We start from the raw sequence: 17709 nt of genomic DNA on the forward strand, positions 1-17709 counted from the left end.
GAGAAAACCATTACAACCTCTAGGAAAGATTGGTCTACAAAACTTCATGAAGCTCTGTGCGCTTATAGGACAGCTTACAAAACCCCGATAGGAACAACACATTCAAACTAGTTTATGGTAAATCATGTCACCTGCTTGTAGAACTCGAGCATAAAGCTTATTGGGCCATCAAGACCCTTAACATGAATTACACAACTGTAGGCGAGAAAAGAATTTTGGATATCCATGAACTAGAAGAACTTAGATTAGATGCCTATGAAAATACCCATATTTATAAGGAAAGAACCAAACAGTGGCATGACAAACGAATTACAAGGTGAGAGTTCAATGGGTGACATAGTCCTTCTCTTTAATTCTCGACTCAAATTATTTCCAGGAAAACTTTGTTCTAGATGGTCTGTGGCCCTTTTATGGTCATGAGAGTTTTCCAAAGCAGAGTTGAGGAAATAAGAGGTAAAACCAATGAACCATTTGTTGTAAATGGGCAGCGACTTAAGCACTACCACAATGTAGAGAATAAGGATTTATGCACGAGTTGCAAATTAGAAGAGTTGCCCGCTCTTTCGAAAGATTAGCACCGTTCCAAATTAATGTCGAGCTCCCGACATTAAACGAAGCGCTATGTCGAAGACAACCCACGATCTTTAGTCTTTATCATTTCTTTTTAGTTGTTTTCATTTTTATTTTTATTCTTTATTTTTATTCTATGTTTTATTATTATTATTATTATTATTATTATTATTATTATTATTATTATTATTATTATTATTATTATTATTATTATTATTACTAATTATTCTAACACTTCCATGCGGTACATTTTACTAATAGTATAACCTTTGTTTACTTTCAAGCTAACATAGCTTAGGATAGCTTATCACTAACTTAGGAGTGTGGAGCCTATTGACAATATGGAGGTTATATTTAGGAGTGAAAATCAGAGGCACCATTTTGACATGTTAGCACATAGGGAAATGGCACTTTCTGTATATCCCGGTGGATTGACCCTGGCTATCTTAGGATTAAGAGGTAGTGTCATATATCTTCTCAACCAAATAGGTTGGGATAGTTTTGCTGTGAGGAAGAGGTATAGCCAATACCGTAGGCTCGCCCTTGAACTCCTAAGTTCCCTTTATTATGACCCTAACAAAGGAGTAGGATTTGGTAGAGGCCTGACTACATTTAGGGTCTTCAGAACCAAGTACCGTTTCACCCACTGTGAGATGGATGAGTTACTAGGATTTCCTAGTGGCCCTGATGCATACACCATTTCCCCTAATGATGCCTTTACAGACCTTGACCTTAACTTTTTCTAGGGAACCATAACCAGAAATTATCATCTTGAACCTCACACCATGTTCTCCGCAAACATACATAACCCTGTTATCCGTTACTTTCATAAAATCTTGGCCCATACCATGTTCGATAAGAAAGAGAACATCACTGTTGTTTTTAGGGATGAATTTTTTATCCTATAATGTGCCTTCCAAGGGAGACCAGTAAATTCGGATGCATTTATGTTAGCAAACCTCAACAAGATTGCTCGAGAAACCCATAGTACTATTATCATTGGTGCGTTAGTAACCATGATAGCTTATGCTTTAGGCCTGAGATACTCACTTAACCGCTTACATTCTTTTGGAGGTATCCATCCCATGCACCTAAACTTCTGTTTCAACTGAGGCATCATTGCCAATTTAGGACCGGCGGAGTTTGAGTTGTTGATTGATAACGAAGTAGTCTATAATTTTACACTTCCAAACCATGAGAAAACTAATGTCCACAACCATGATAACTGGTTTTACAACTCATATGGACAAGATGAGTCTCCCACACCTCCTGATAGTCTTCAACCTTATGAGAACCAAGAAGCCATTTACCTGATGCTAATTCGCATGCCTCTGATGCACATCATATCATTCCTCCTATTGATTTCGGCAATATACATGCTCTGCAATCTGAAGTTGATTTCATCATAGGAGAAGTAAATTCTCTTCGAGTGGATCTCCTTAGATTTATGGATGTTGTTAATGAGCAGTTCGATCATGTTTTCCAGCAGGTTCATTCCTTGCAACGCTCTTTTGGACCGAAGTGATGGATAGTGTCGATTGATTATACTAGTGTTTCCCTACTTTATAGTTTAGTATTTTAATTGTCATCATTTATTTCCCTTAATTAATTTTCAATTTGTGTTTACTTTACAATCGATATATCAACGTGAACATGTGTTACTACTATCTTTAATTAATGTAATTTCCATTTCAGTCAATTATTTTATTTCATCGCGTATTATTTTAGTTCTTGCAAATTTTATGCTTCTTAATTATGGCTACTAGTTTTAATTGTTTCCACTAACTGTTTTATGGCCTTAGGAGCATTTACCTGCAGTAATCTTAAGAAAAAGTTGAAAAATTGTGCATTTTAGGTTAATGGTGGTCGCCATTAGCTTCAAATAAAAAGCCTAGCAATTTAGGCAGATTGCGTTCGCCATATGCCTAATGGCGGTCGTCATATCAGGAAAATAGACAGTTTTCCTTTCTTTTCTTGTCCCACCTGTGCGCTTTTCCAATACCCTACATTTAAATCTCTTAAAATTCCTACTCTAAACATCTATAACTTCAACCCTTTAACTCCCAACCATTCCACTTCTTCCAAATCATTATAAAATCCACAAACACCCACTTTCTAACTTTACAATCCTTTCCTCTTACTTTTCTATCCTCACAACACCCATAACATTTTCTTCAAATTTGTCTTTCCTTTCACTCAACATGCCTCCTAGAGTAGTTAGACCAAAAAGAGAGATTAACTATATGGGAATTGCATTCACCGAGGGAATTGATGGAGAAAATCAAAGGAGTATATACCACAAACTTTTCAATAGGGACGTCTTAGCGACGAGGTACCCCGATGATGCTACCCTTCTTGCTTTGGGTTTATTTGACAATGTCCATTGGATGCTTAATAACCTAGGTATGTCTCACTTTTGCTCTTTGACTAATACCACCTATATTCAACTTACGTACGAGTTCTTAAGTTCTTTTTGATACACCATTCCTATAGGAGGATCACGTACCACCGACATTGCACACTTTAGGATGTTCAATAGAAATTACGATATTAGTCAAGACCAAATGGCCGATTTACTTTCATTCCCTCACGGAGACGAGTTTGCTTGCCAAGACCCTTTAGATAGAGAATGAGAATCCATCACTCTCGACTTTTGGCAGCAACTAACGGGCAAAACCACCACCGACTGGGAAGGCCTTAAAGATGCCGCTATTCAAAACCCAATCATTCAGTATTTGTACCGTATTTTGGCCAGCACTATATTTGGTCGAGAGAATACCGAAAACGTAAATTCTAGAAATATTTTCCTTATTTATTGTGCCTTATCTGACACCAAAGTTAACCTAACACCACTTCTATTAGCACACTTCCAGTCCACCAGTGTTAGGACATGAGGTCATGTTTGTGTTGGAGGGTTGATTACATCTATAGCCCTTGCATTGAACTTAGACACGGAGTTGGTTACGCTTGAGGCGTTAGAGACTCCTTTTGTCGACCTTGACTATTGCAGTAGCATGCGCCTTATCAAGAATAAACCTGACAACAAGTATTTTCTAATGATTAGTAACCGAGAGGTGAGGGGAGTTACTTTACCTTGTGAAGCTAGTAGAAATATACTCGAACACATTGCATGCTCAAACATACAACAGAGTTGCCATCGAACTTTATTTATTCCCGAAGGAAAGGGAAAACATTGATAAAACCCGGAAGAAAGAGATATATTGGGTAAGGAAGTCGGTTATGCAAGGAGAAGGTATTAGCACCCCTAACATCCATGGTACTCCATGGGAACCGTTTTGATTGTTCTCGCTCGAATATGTGTGATATCTGAAGTTTACTCGCAGAAGAATGGGGGAAAAGGAAAGGAATAGATAAAGTGATGGGTGAGAATTAGCCCTCATGCCTATGTATCCTCATGGTACAATGAGGAATTCAGATCTCCGTAGTTCAAATAACTAGTGGTGGGAGATGAAAAGAATTATGATCAAAGGTATGGTCTAAACCAAAGGATTATATGATTTAAACTCCAACAAGGGGGAAAAATATGAACCCAAGAGTAAAACTGGTATGTGCCAACAAGCGAGGGGCCTAACGCATGGTATCAATGTATTGGAATAACCAAAAAAGAATGAATTATGTGTTTGGGTACAATCCAAACAACTCTTGGTCCACAAAGAGGTACAAGATGGAGTATAAAGGTATAATGTATTTGGCTCAAAGAATATGGTGTATCACATGAGGTGAATGAAGGTGGAGTATGAATGTATCAGGGAGACGAATGAAATGAAGTGGCCAAAGTCACAGAATGGAGGGTTTGGTAACAAGTGACCGAAAAGGTATATTTTAAAACCGAAGGTAAAGGTATATTGGAATCCACAGGATAAATGGTATTTGTAGCTCAAGAGTAAAGGTGGCACGACTAAGATATGGAGGAACAAAGGCATACCCGTTGTATTGTCATGACCGAAAAGAATGAATTAAATGTTTGGGTACAAGCCAAACATCTCTTGGCAAGGTGGACAGTGTCCTAAAAGGATGTATTTGGAATTCCAAAGAAAATTGTATCTAGTTTCAAAGAAACGGTACGTCACTGGGGTGGACGGTTCAATGATTGAAGGTAGATAAGGGATAGTGAAAGGTATGAATTGTGCCATAAGGCGGAATGAGGAATAATTAGAAGTATGCTCGCCAAGGATTCACATCCTCGTGCCTACATATTTCTCACTCTGTAGTGAGAAAGTCAGAACAATCTTAGTTCGTGGAACTACGAAAACAAAGGAAAGGAAAGGAAGTGTTTGTCTAAACAACTAGGATTAACAAGACAAACAAACTTTACATAGTGATTGAAGTGATGAGTAGTATAACATGTACCAACAGAATGGTAACATGGGAACCCATAAGGAAAATTGGCTTTGGACACAAGAGTGAAAAGTGCAGACTAAGATGTGGAGAACAGAGGCATACCCACTATATTGTCTTACCAAAAAGAAATGAATCAGATGTTTGGGTACAATCCAAATGACTCTTGGTTCACAAGATGGACAAATGTCCCAAAAGGGTGGGTATGAGGCCCACAAGAAAGTAATGTTGGGTGCAAGGAAGGATATATCACTTGCTAGGGGAACAAACAGTTTGAGATCAAAGGAGAATAGTATCTTGGATCCATGAAGGAATAAACTTTGAACCCAAGAGTGAAAGAGGTATTAAGTAGGATGTGGAGGGACCTACGCATACCCACTCATGTCATAACCGAAAACAAAGCGAATTAAATGTTTAGGTACAAACCAAACAGCTCTTGGTTCACAAGGCATATTGTTCATTAGACGTCCTAAAAGGATGAACATGGAAACCAAGGAAAAGTGATATTTGATCTCAAAAAGATGGTATTGATTGAATGAGTGATGGATTAAAGATTAATAAATAAGGTAGCTCACAAAGAATCTGAATTATCCTGCCTATGTATCCTTATAGTGCAATAAGGAAATCATAGCTTTCGTAGTTCAGCCCACTAGGGCTAAAAACAAGATGATTGAGGAGGCAAAAGAATATGATTGAATGATTATGGAATACAAAGAGACTTGACAGTTGATTGATAAGAATCACACTAAAGTCTATGAATAAGCGTGAATGATTTGAATAGCTAGGTGTCGCATCTCAAAAAATACGATTCCTCGCGATGGTCGCGGAAAATATTACGTTCGAACAGAGTCACCACCGAACTTTATTTATCCTAATAAAAGGATAGGAAAATATCGATAAAACCTTTAGGAAATGGAATAATGGTCATCGCAACCATATTCGGGTTCGGGAGTGGATTACGTAAGGGGAAGGTATTAGCACCCCTTACGTCCGTTGTACTCAACGGAAACCTTTTAGTTCTAATTTGTGTTTTGAGTGTTAATTTATGTTTGTTTGTTATTTTTGGGTTATAAAATATTGAAAATAGAAATGGATGAGAACCTCATAGAAGGGAGAAATGGGAGGTTTTTTTATTAGTGTGCTCGCGAAGATACAGCAGTCTCCTGCCTACGTATCCTTAAATAAGGAAATCAGAGCATTCGTAGTTCGGGGAACTACGGTTAGTTGGTGTTTTTTAATGAACAACTGTTTAGATCGCATCCTAAAGGCTAAACGTTGCCTTGTCTACTCTCGGCGGAGGCTTAAACATTGGTTTGTTATGCGCATTAGAAAGGATTAAATAGTGTTCTTTTTTAAAAGAGTTTTGGTCATACAGAAGTGACAAGTTGGATTAATTTGTTGGATGTTTTGATTGGTGAGATGTTTTGGTTGGACAACGATTACTCGGATAGTCGAGTAAGACAACTCGTATCCAGACAGTCGGGAAAGGGAATAGAAGACTCTAGACCACTTTCTTTTTCATCCTTAATTATAGAAAGGATTTGATAATAATTAAGGTATTTTTGAATGGATGACGAATACTTGGATAATCGAGTAAGACAACTCGTATCCTAATAATCGGGAAGAGGAATAAAAGACTCTAGACCGCTTTCTGTTTCGTCTGAATATTTATGAAACAGATTGGATAATAATTAAGATGTTTTGAATGGATGACGATTACTCGGATATTCGAATAAGACAACTCGTATCCTAATAATCGGGAAAGGGAATAGAAAACTCTAGACCACTTTCTTTTTCATCTAAGTGATTATAAAAATAAGTTTATGTATGGTCGATGTATTTTAGAATAAACGACAAGTGCTCGAATGGCTGAGTAAGACAACTCATATCCAAGCATTTGAAAAGAGGAATTGAAAACTCAAGACCATCTCCTTTTTCGTACAATTTGTTATGAAAATGATTTGATTAAGTTGTATGTTTGTAAAAAATGACAATTGTTCGACTGACCGAGTAAGAGAACTCGTATTCAACCAATTGAGGAGAGAAGTTGAAGACTCAAAGTCATCTCCTTTTTCATTTCATTATTATGAAAGTAATTTAATTTAATCGGGGTTTGGAAGTTTGTGGAGGAACGACAATTATTTGACTAACCAAGTAAGAGAACTTGTATTCAAATAATCGAGGAGAAAAATTGAAGACTCAAAGTCATCTCCCTTTTCGTTTCTTATTATAAAATGATTCGATTTGTTTGTGCTTAAATGGATTAAAAATGACGACCATTTGACTAACCGAGTAAGAAAACTCGTATTCAAATAATCGAGGAGAGGAGTTGAAAACTCAAAACCATCCCCCTTTTCATTTTCAAATGAAGTGTTGTTTAGATGTGATTAAGTATTTTAATTTAACTTTCGATGTCGGATCGAGGTTTTAAAATTGCATTCTTGTGAATGAATTGAATTTATTTAGTGAATAAACCATCTGATCGATTAATTAAAACCGAATGAGTCTCATTGTAAGAAGGCCCAAGAGTAAGCCATGTGAGGTTGATGGCGATGCTTTTACAAGCGATCGACTTACATAGGTGTTTTGAAAATGGGCTCGACTTTGAATCGAGAATTGTTTGAAAATTGGTTTGGATATTTTGAATCAATGATGAATTGGAGTGAAATAAATTAATCAATATTTAATTAACCTAATTAATTAATTAAAGTTTGATTGAATTGATTAATTAAATTAATTAAAACTAATTATAAAAAATTATTTAATTAAGCCAAATAAATCATGTTAATTTAGTTAATAGTAATTAATTAATTAAGCAAAATCTCAATTGATTAATTAACTTAATTAAAACTAATTATCAAGAATTACTTAATTTTTAATGGTTTATTGAAATTACAACACTTAGAGCTAACAAGTGGATATCATTATAATTTAAAACATGATTTACGTGAAACTGGAAATTCCACAAATGAGTTTAGCCAAGAAAAATGCAAAGTATTAATTCAAACCAATTCTACAAAAGTGAATAAAGGTTTGTCCTTAATTAAATTTACAAATAAAGTGTGATAATTATATAAACAACATGTACTATTCTATCTCATTTTTATTATTATATTTTATATTTATTATCATGACCATTCTTAAAAAACAATTTAAAAAAACAATTTAAGCCCAAATCCTGTTACCACATAAATCTAATGGAAACAAATTATACATGGAAGCCAACCGTCCCTACTACCCTCTTTATATTCCCTGGCGCGTGCTACTTCACGGTGAATTTGGGAAAAGACCAATCAGTCAGATTTGGCAATAAATGAAAGCAGACTTGGTCACATATTTTTAAAAAAAAGAAAATAATGGTAATAATTCTCAATTTAATATCCAGTAACTGCTCCAACTTAAAACACGTTATTTTATTTCCTAATACCCTCACTTTCTCTTAACTCAAAAACAAAAGCTGGAGCCATCAAATACTAGGAAAAGAAAACAAACATGGCGACCAATATGAACTCCACGACGACGCTAAGGAGCAGTCACGGTGGCGCCGCCATAATCTCGCGGTGGTTCAACCACCCAAAACCCTACCCCACCTAAACCAAGCCCTCTGAGTTCGAATCCAGGCTTGGATTTCCAAAAAAACAACCCATTCGTCCAGATCTTGAATCCCAAACATAACCCTAAATTCTAATCAAAACAACAACAACCACAGTTTGAAGCAAACAAAGAATGAGGGCTTCGCATGCATTAAGGATTCGATCACGAAGGCAATGTGTGGAGATTGAAATAAGAGCAAAGGAAACCAACCTGACGGCGCCGCTCTTCAACGAACTCTGGTAAGCACTCTCCTTCGCGATTTCGTTCCTCTGTTTTCGTTTCTTGGTGATGATGAAGTAATACCGTGTTGTTCTTTCTGTTGTGTTCTGGGTTTTCAAAAACAAATCGTTCTGTTATCTCATGTGCTTGTTTCTTTTCGTTAACCTCTTAGGGTTTTTTTAGAAAAAATTGTTGTGTTGTTGCTGTTAACTTTTTAGATTTTTTTTTTTGAAATCTTGCTCTGTGTTCGTGTGAGTTCCTTAGGGTTTTAGAAAAGAAATCTCCGTCCTTGTTGTTGTGTTCTAATGAATCTTTTATGGTGAATTTCTTGAATCTCAAAAAAAACTCCTTGCTGTTACACTTTTTCTCCAGATTATATGGGATTCTACTTTTGATAATTTGTTACTGTTTTAAGCTATTGTTGCAATGCCTTTTCAGATGTTCAAATTAGTCCTCTAGATAAAGCTTTGAACTGAGTAATTTAATTAATTGTTTTTCAGTTCTTTAAGTGCTTTTGAAAAGTTCTTTTTATTTAAGCTATTTTTTCACTCTGCAGATTACAACGTGAAGTGACTTGATGGAATGGAAGGTTGGATCCACTCTATGAGGCAATTGGATTTAGGAGCATTTTGGCCTGAAGAAAGGTTTTGGCCGATGGTTCTTCAAAAGCTTTGTTCTCAACCGTTGTCATTGTTGCAGCAACTTTTATTTGGATTTGTATTGTGGAACTGTTCTTGAATGGTTTGTAACGTGTGAAGTTTTTTTTTAAAAAATGTTTATGTAATTAATTTTCTTTTTGTTTAAAAACAACTAAATTTTATTTTAATATTTTGTTTGTATATGTCCCATTAAGGTGTTTTAAAATTTGTCTTGTTATCTCAATTAGAACCTGATTGGACCATTATGAGTCATTCAACTTAAGAGGTTACTTTTAGCATGTTTTTTTTTTAACAAAATACAACCGTGACCAAGAGTTAAAAATGAAACATGTTATTGCAATTTCAACTCTAATCCAAAAACAACATACTTTCAACTATGACACAAAGAACCCAAATAATGGTGACTTGATTTTAAAACCACACAATTCTAACTTCAACACATGAATCTAAATATGGTGCTTTAATTTAAAAACAACACAATTCTAATTTCAACACGTGAATCTAAATGTGGGACTTTTAATTTAAAAAAACACAATTTTAATTTCAACACATGAATCTAAATATGGGACTTTTAATTTAAAAAAAAAAACACAATTCTATTTTAAATACAAAAATCTAAAGATGGGACTTTTAATTTAAAAAAACACAATTTCATTTTAAATACAAAAATCTAAACATGGGACTTTAAATTTAAAAAAAACACATACATGTTTCTAAAAAATGCAAATTTAATTTGGGAACCCATGAAGAACTTAGAACTTGATATAAATATTTTGGATGAGTAAATGGACTAGTAAATAGTGATCATAGAAATAATAACATGGCTTTTAACACTTACTGATAAAAAAATAGGTTTTGGATTAGTAATGTAAAAAGATTCAAACCACATTTTAGATTATGAACACACTTATGCAAATGGGCCTTTGAAATAAAAAGATCTCATGGGTAAACCACAAATGGCCGGACAAAATTGGGGTATGACAGTTGCCCCTATTTAATTACCTCAAACCGGTAAGTGATAATGACAGTAGTCTTTACGCATTCACGGTGGGAGATAATTAAATACAAGAAGACCCAAATTTTGTCCTAAGCAATGAAAGGAAGAAAATGCGGTGAGAGATGGCAAAAGACATCATTCCACAATAAAATGGAACAATCAAGACTTTCTAGGAGTCGTCAGAACAGTATCTTGGATGTTACAGTCAAGATATGTTAGCAATGGAATGACATCTCTAGCTAAAACTCAAGATTTTTCAAGATGCTAGAGCAGTATAAAGAAAATCTGGCATGAGACTCTTCATATCGATGAAGCAACATCTCAATAGTAAAAGTGAGATTCTCTGTATCGAGTCGAAACAGCATCTTATATGATAGAATTAAAATATTCCAGCAAAGGAAAAATACCTTAATTGAATCTAAGACTCTCCGAGGATACTTAGAGCAGTATCCCTAAAAAAATCTGAAATGAGACTCTTCATATTGATGAAGCAGTATCTCAAACAGTAAAATAGAGATTCTCTGTATCGAGTCGAAACAACATCTTATATGATAGAATTAAAATATTCCAGCAAAGGAAAAATACCTTAATTGAATCTAAGACTCTCCGAGGATACTTAGAGCAGTATCCCTAAAAAAATCTGAAATGAGATTCTTCATATTGATGAAGCAGTATCTCAAACAGTAAAATAGAGATTCTCTGTATTGGGTCGAAACAGCATCTTATATGATAGAATTAAGAGATTCCAGCAAGGGAAAAATACCTTAATTGAATCTAAGACTTTCTGAGGATACTTAGAGCAGTATCTCTAAAAAATTCTGAAATGAGACTCTTCATATTGATGAAGCAGTATCTCGAACAGTAAAAATGAGATTCTCTGCATCGGGTCGAAACAGCATCTTATATGATAAAATTAAGATATTCCAGCAAGGGAAAAATACCTTAATTGAATCTAAGACTTTCCGAGGATACTTAGAGCAGTATCTCTAAAAAATTTGAAATGAGACTCTTCAGATAAATGAATCTAAGACTTTCCGAGGATACTTTAAATTAAAAAAAACACATACATGTTTCTAAAAAATGCAAATTTAATTTGGGAACCCATGAAGAACTTAGAACTTGATATAAATATTTGGGATGAGTAAATGGACTAGTAAATAGTGATCATAGAAATAATAACATGGCTTTTAACACTTACTGATAAAAAAAAATAGGTTTTGGATTAGTAATGTAAAAAGATTCAAACCACATTTTAGATTATGAACACACTTATGCAAATGGGCCTTTGAAATAAAAAGATCTCATGGGTAAACCACAAATGGCCGGACAAAATTGGGGTATGACACTAGGGCCTACGCCCCGTACGCAAAGTCACTCTAGACAAGGATGGGAGAGACTATGTCTCATCATTCCTTATTACTTAAGGCTCATGGCGCATGATACTTCTCATAACTGACAAGTTGTTGGAGAAGAATCTTCCTTGTTTCTCTTTGTGTTGATGTTGCCTTGTGTGAAGAAGACTTTGTGGTTTATTCGATTCATATTGCACTAAAGTCTATGAATAAGGGCGAATGCTCTGAATAGCTAGGGCCTACGTCCCGTACGCAGAGTCACTCTAGACAAGGATAGGATAAACTCTGTCTCATCATTCCTTATTACTTAAGGCTCATATCATACCATTTGAATTGTATTTACTAAGTTTTGACCTTTGATTTATCTTGTATAACTTGTTGCTTGATATGACTCAATATGCCTTGATTGAAGATCTTACTTGAGGCTTCGAGCTTCACAACTTACAGGAAAAGTCTTATTAAGTGATAAAGGGTCTTTTGGTCACTCAAATTAGACTATGGGATTATACAAGTTCAAAGGATTTAATTGATCAAAATTGCTTTTGATCAATTTGAATCGGAAAGCTTGAAATAATTTGGAAACTAGGTTAGAACCTAACCTAATGGTTAGAGTTGAACCAAACTATCCTAAGGGATCGTGTTATAGTTAATCAAAGTTAGATTAACATCTATGTCAAAAGAAATCTAGGGGAACATGCATTTCTTGGTAAAAATACCAAAATAACCCCTAAGGGGTAAAATGGTCTTTTCACAAAATGGCTAATTATGAACACAAATTTATTTCCAATTAACATATAATTAGAAGACTACAAATTGATTAATTCCTAGATTCTAAAATTAATCTAATGTTCAATTCTAAAATTCTACAATTAATTAAAATCTAACTATTTAAATTTCTAAACTAACTAAAACTATGTTAAAATTCAATTGAAACTATACAAAAATTCCAATTAATTCCTAAATTCTAATTAAACTCTAAATCTAATTTTAATATCTAAAAAATAAAATAAAATGACAAAAAACAAATTATTAAAAGAAAAGAAAATTAAAATGCAATAAATCCACAAATGGGCCAAGGGGGTGTTAATAGGGATCTGGAGGTGCAATATGAAATTAGGCGCATGGGCCTGGTTCTGGAAGCCCAATGGAATTGCTTTGGCTAGGGGGTGCAGTAAGGAAAGGTAGGGTGTGAGATCCTAATCCAATGGGCCTGAATGAAATAAGCCTAGTCACAAACCAGTCCAGAAGAGAGTGTTGACCGAGCCAAAGTCAACACTTTTGAGTTGAGCTAAACACGCGCTCTCCAAGCTTGGTCGTCCCAACTCATCTGAAATAGAATCCACCGTGGGCCACCGCACCGGTCGTCTCTCCCGGCGGAAGTGGCCACCAAAACCTAAATTGGAGCTAATAAAATACTCCTCCATTCATGCTCTACCCTAATCCGTGGTCAATCTCAAGCGATTGTTCCTCTAAAACTCTAACTGAAGCCAAAAAATCCAAGAACCCTAGTCGTCTAAACCTAAATTAAATCGTAGATACACCGGTTCAAAGCCCCTGGGATTGGGGCTTTGGATATTCTCCTCAAACTCTACCATCTAAGCACAAGAATTAAAGAAAAGTAACGGGGCAAAGAACTTATCATGGACGAAGACTTCGCCTGATGGGACAACGAAATCTGGTAATTACTTATAATCCCTTCTTTTGGTTTGCTGCTACTTCTTCTCCTTCCTCTCGATTCTTCTTCTTCTTCTAGATTCCAAAAATGAATGAACCGAATGCTTTGGTATGAATGAAAGGGGTTTAGCACAACAAGGTTGAAGCTCTAATGGTGAGCTTAAACAGCTTAGGGATCGTGTGTGTGGTGAGGGTGAGGGAGAGATAGAGAGAGAGAGAGAGAGAGAGAGAGAGAGAGAGAGAGAGAGAAAGAGAGAGGATTGCAAGGATTTGAGAATGGTGATTCCAAATGGTCTGAAATGATAATGGAGATAAAGATTTATAGGTGATAGGCTTGGACGAGATTAGGTTTGGAATCAGGCTTGGGATCGGTTATGATTTGGTTTGGAGTTAGTTGAGATGAAATAAGTGAGTTTTTTGTTAACTCACTGAGTTGGAAGTTAGTTGATTCCAAATGGTTAGTTAGTTAGGTTTAGGTTGATTCCAATGGTGACTGGTTGCAACAGGTTGACTTAAGTGGAGTTAGCCTTGCAAATTGGTTGATTATTAATTGGATTTAGGCAATGTTATGTATTATTGGTTCATTTGTCATCCATTGCTTGATGTGGGAATGTAAATCAATACATGTTCATGTCTTCTACTATTTGCACATACCTGTTCTAATTTTATCATGAAATGCACTTGATTGTTGTGGCTTGCTGAATCATGAATGAGAACTTGTGCATCATGATTTGCCATGGATTATGATGTAGCAGTATTCATTTGTATGGCTTGGCTTGATGCAAATTGCTTGGAAATGGCTTATGTTTTGAATATGTTGTAGGATGTTGGGAGGTGCACAGGTCCTGGTTCAAGGTTGTTTCCTAATTGCATTTGAACATTACTTAACCATGTCAACCCTTTGCCAATTTAATTGTGGTTCAACTGCACTGATATTGCTGCTTAGCTGCATGTTTGATTCCACTTTATTGACTAAAATATGGCTGGCTTGATGGTTGGATGCAAGGTCTGCTCAAGGCTTAATGCAGGCTTGCATGACACACCATCCATGAAGCAATAGACATAACCTCCAATTGGATTATGATACAATAAGTTTTAGTTATTTGGATAGACAAGGCCATGAATGCACCAACAATCCAAAAAAACGACAAGACATTGAGACTAAAATGGATTGAATACAATACCAATGACCAAATGAAACCAAGCCAAGAATGGACCAAGTACTTGAGGTGACCAAATGAAATGACATCGGTGGAGTCAAGCATGGAAGTTATGGGACCATGGACTTGGTCCAAGATATAAGGTTATATGGGACAAGGATCAAAGTGGTACCAATCAATCAATGGGTGAAAGGTGGATGAAATTAGGGTTTTGGATGTCACCAGATGGAAAGTCAAGCCACAAAGTCCATCAATATCATTCCCTCCTTGATTAGGGTTTTAGTGAGGCCTAATCAAGCCTTTTGAATCAAACTAGATGCTTCATCAACAAGTCTTCAAATTTATGAGCCATCACTAGGGTTTTGATGGCCAAGACAAAGCCTAGAGAAGCTCCAAGAGATCCATCATCAAGAATTAGGGTTTTGAAGATCCCTGAAGATTTCTTAGATAACACCTTGTTGTATTCATATTTCCACCATCAAGGAATTAGGGTTTTACATCCCATATGCTTTGATGAAAGTCCAAGTCAGACTTTTGAAATGATTCCACATACAAACCCTAGCTCCACAAGCCAAGAATTTGAATCTATGGTGATCCACCAATGGAATGAATGATGCATGTGAATGAGTTGTTAATGTGTGCAGTTAATCCCCAAGTCAAGTGGTTGGATGGAAAGGTGAAAAAGTGGAGGGTAAATTTTGGGGTATAACACCTTACGCCGTATGCATCGACGCCACACATGCTTTTCCTAACTCTTTTGATCTTAACGCCCCTGAGCCTGATCATATGGAGAAAGATGCTCCCCATACTGGCACCCATGCACACACCACACATGCTTTTCCTAACTCTTTTGCAGGTACCTCATTCATATCATCCCCGCCAGGAGTATGACTACACCGCCATGAGGACAACTCTTGATGACATCCTAAGTGAGCTTAGACATCGAAATGATGTCGATTCCGGTCGTGATGTGCTACTTAGGAATATTCAGAGGCAATAGGAGGAGATGAGGGTCACAGTTGATCATATCATAGAGCTCAGCTTGACTTTGTTGAGCGGACCAAGCTCAACATGTGTGACCTTATCGAGCAGATGACCGAAGTGAACTTGGAGGTGTCAGGTATGAGGGAGTACATGCAACATGTGCCCCATCCTGCATTTGGGAGAGGAGGTTTTGCATGACACAGAGGTCGCGACCGACATCACTGAGCCCCCTACCAGGTTTCACTACTCATTTCTCTGCATTCCACTGAAACATTGAGGAAAATGTTTAGTTCAAGTATGGGGGAGGAGCTTTACCACTTTTCTATTATATACTGTTTTATTTTTCATTTTCATTGTTTTCCTAGTTAGCTTTTTTTATAGATTTTGGTCGAGTCATACATGTGTTGTCGAGTTCTATTGTGTGATATTTTTCTTTTGTTTGAAAATTCCCTTAGATTTGACCCCCAATGATAAAAAAAAAATCTTATTCAATGGCATGACACATCTATAGTATAGTTTGCTTCTCAGTTTTAGGCTTTGTTACATAGACTTGGGAAAGTGTCGATAATACCGGTACCGTCCTAACACCCTAAATTCCCTAAGTATGCGACATTGATTTGAATAACCATTATGCCAAGACCTTAATTCTAAGTTTCTTTAAGTAACCCCTTGAGTAGTTTATACTAGCAGTCAACACCATCCTAAAACACACATGAGTAAGGAAGCCGATGCAAATAAGTGTATGATCTCAAGCAAAAAAAAATACATATAATGAATAAAATTTGTGATAATATTTGTCCCTTCTAAGTTAGGTGATCTTCACCCGATCATTTAGCCCAACGATATGAACTCTTAGAAATTCAGTTGATACTTAAGAAAAATTTGCTAAGTAAGTGCGAAAAAGTTGAAAACGAGATCATAGTCACTAACAGGTTCACCTGCCTTGAATGTGTATGGATAACGGGCTTAATGTGATTGTACTAGAATGAAAAAGAGGTTGAATAAGAACGAAGAATGTAGGTCGGGTTATAATGACATGATTTGAATTGGTTTTGCATAGGGGGTAGTTTTTGTCCGTGAAATGCGGATGTGTGTCACTACGATATCCTTGTAATTGTCATCTAGTACCTATTTATCTAGCATTAGCCTAGCAGTCTAGTACTACTTAGATTGTCGGCGTGCTTATGTTTTAGACATTGTGTTTAATCGTTTATCATATGCGTTGGGTGATTGCTTGAGGACAAGAAACGGTCTAAGTATGGGGGAATTTGATAACGAGAAACCGTATCATGTTTTTAGGCTTATTTCACATGTTATTCGTCTATGTTTTTATGCATTTTATCGCCTTTTACTTCCGTTTTATTTTTTTGCCCTTGTTAGCCGATTTCATTGGGGATTTGGAAGCCTCGCGAAAAAGGAGCAAAAAAGGAGCTAAAGTGGAGCAAAAGAGTTGGATTTGGCCATTCTGAGTGAATGGCCTTCGCCATCTCCAATGCCCTCTACGTCATTTAATGATTAAGGCAACAACATTCATCATTTCCCTAATGGAGTTCGCCATTGTCATGCAGAAACAAAATTGTGCTAGTCGGCAGTTCTGGGCAGTTTTCTCAACCGCCACTCCTTCCACTAGGTATGCACGTTCAAAATAGTTGTCAAGGCTATGAACTCTATATATAGGGCCATTTTTTGAGTCTTAAGGATGAATTGAATTTGTGCGGAAGCTCTGTTAAAATTTCTTCTTAGTTTTAGGCAGAAAGTTACCTGTAAAGTGACAATAACTCACATCGAGGGATTGTCATACCTTTTAATTTTTGTACCGTTTGTACTTTGGATCAAGAACAAGTTTGTCGCCATTTTCAAGTTCGATTTAATTCAAGTTTCATTTTACATGATTTCAGGTTTTTTTACCGCTTTTAATATTTGTATGCTTTACTGTTTTTCATTACTTACATGCCATGCTATTCTTAGTTTTAAATGCTTTAATCATGTTGCTTTCAATTAATATCATGCCTTGCTAAATTATCTTGAGTCTGGCGTATGAGGGTCGTCGTTACCGATGAGACTCGGTAGAAATAATAGGCGTGAATGTATGGTATAATTATGTTCTGGATTTAGTTTCCAAATGTATATTTTATTGTTTT

Source organism: Lathyrus oleraceus, chromosome 6, assembly GCF_024323335.1.
Source record: "Lathyrus oleraceus cultivar Zhongwan6 chromosome 6, CAAS_Psat_ZW6_1.0, whole genome shotgun sequence".
Lineage (NCBI taxonomy): Eukaryota > Viridiplantae > Streptophyta > Magnoliopsida > Fabales > Fabaceae > Lathyrus > Lathyrus oleraceus.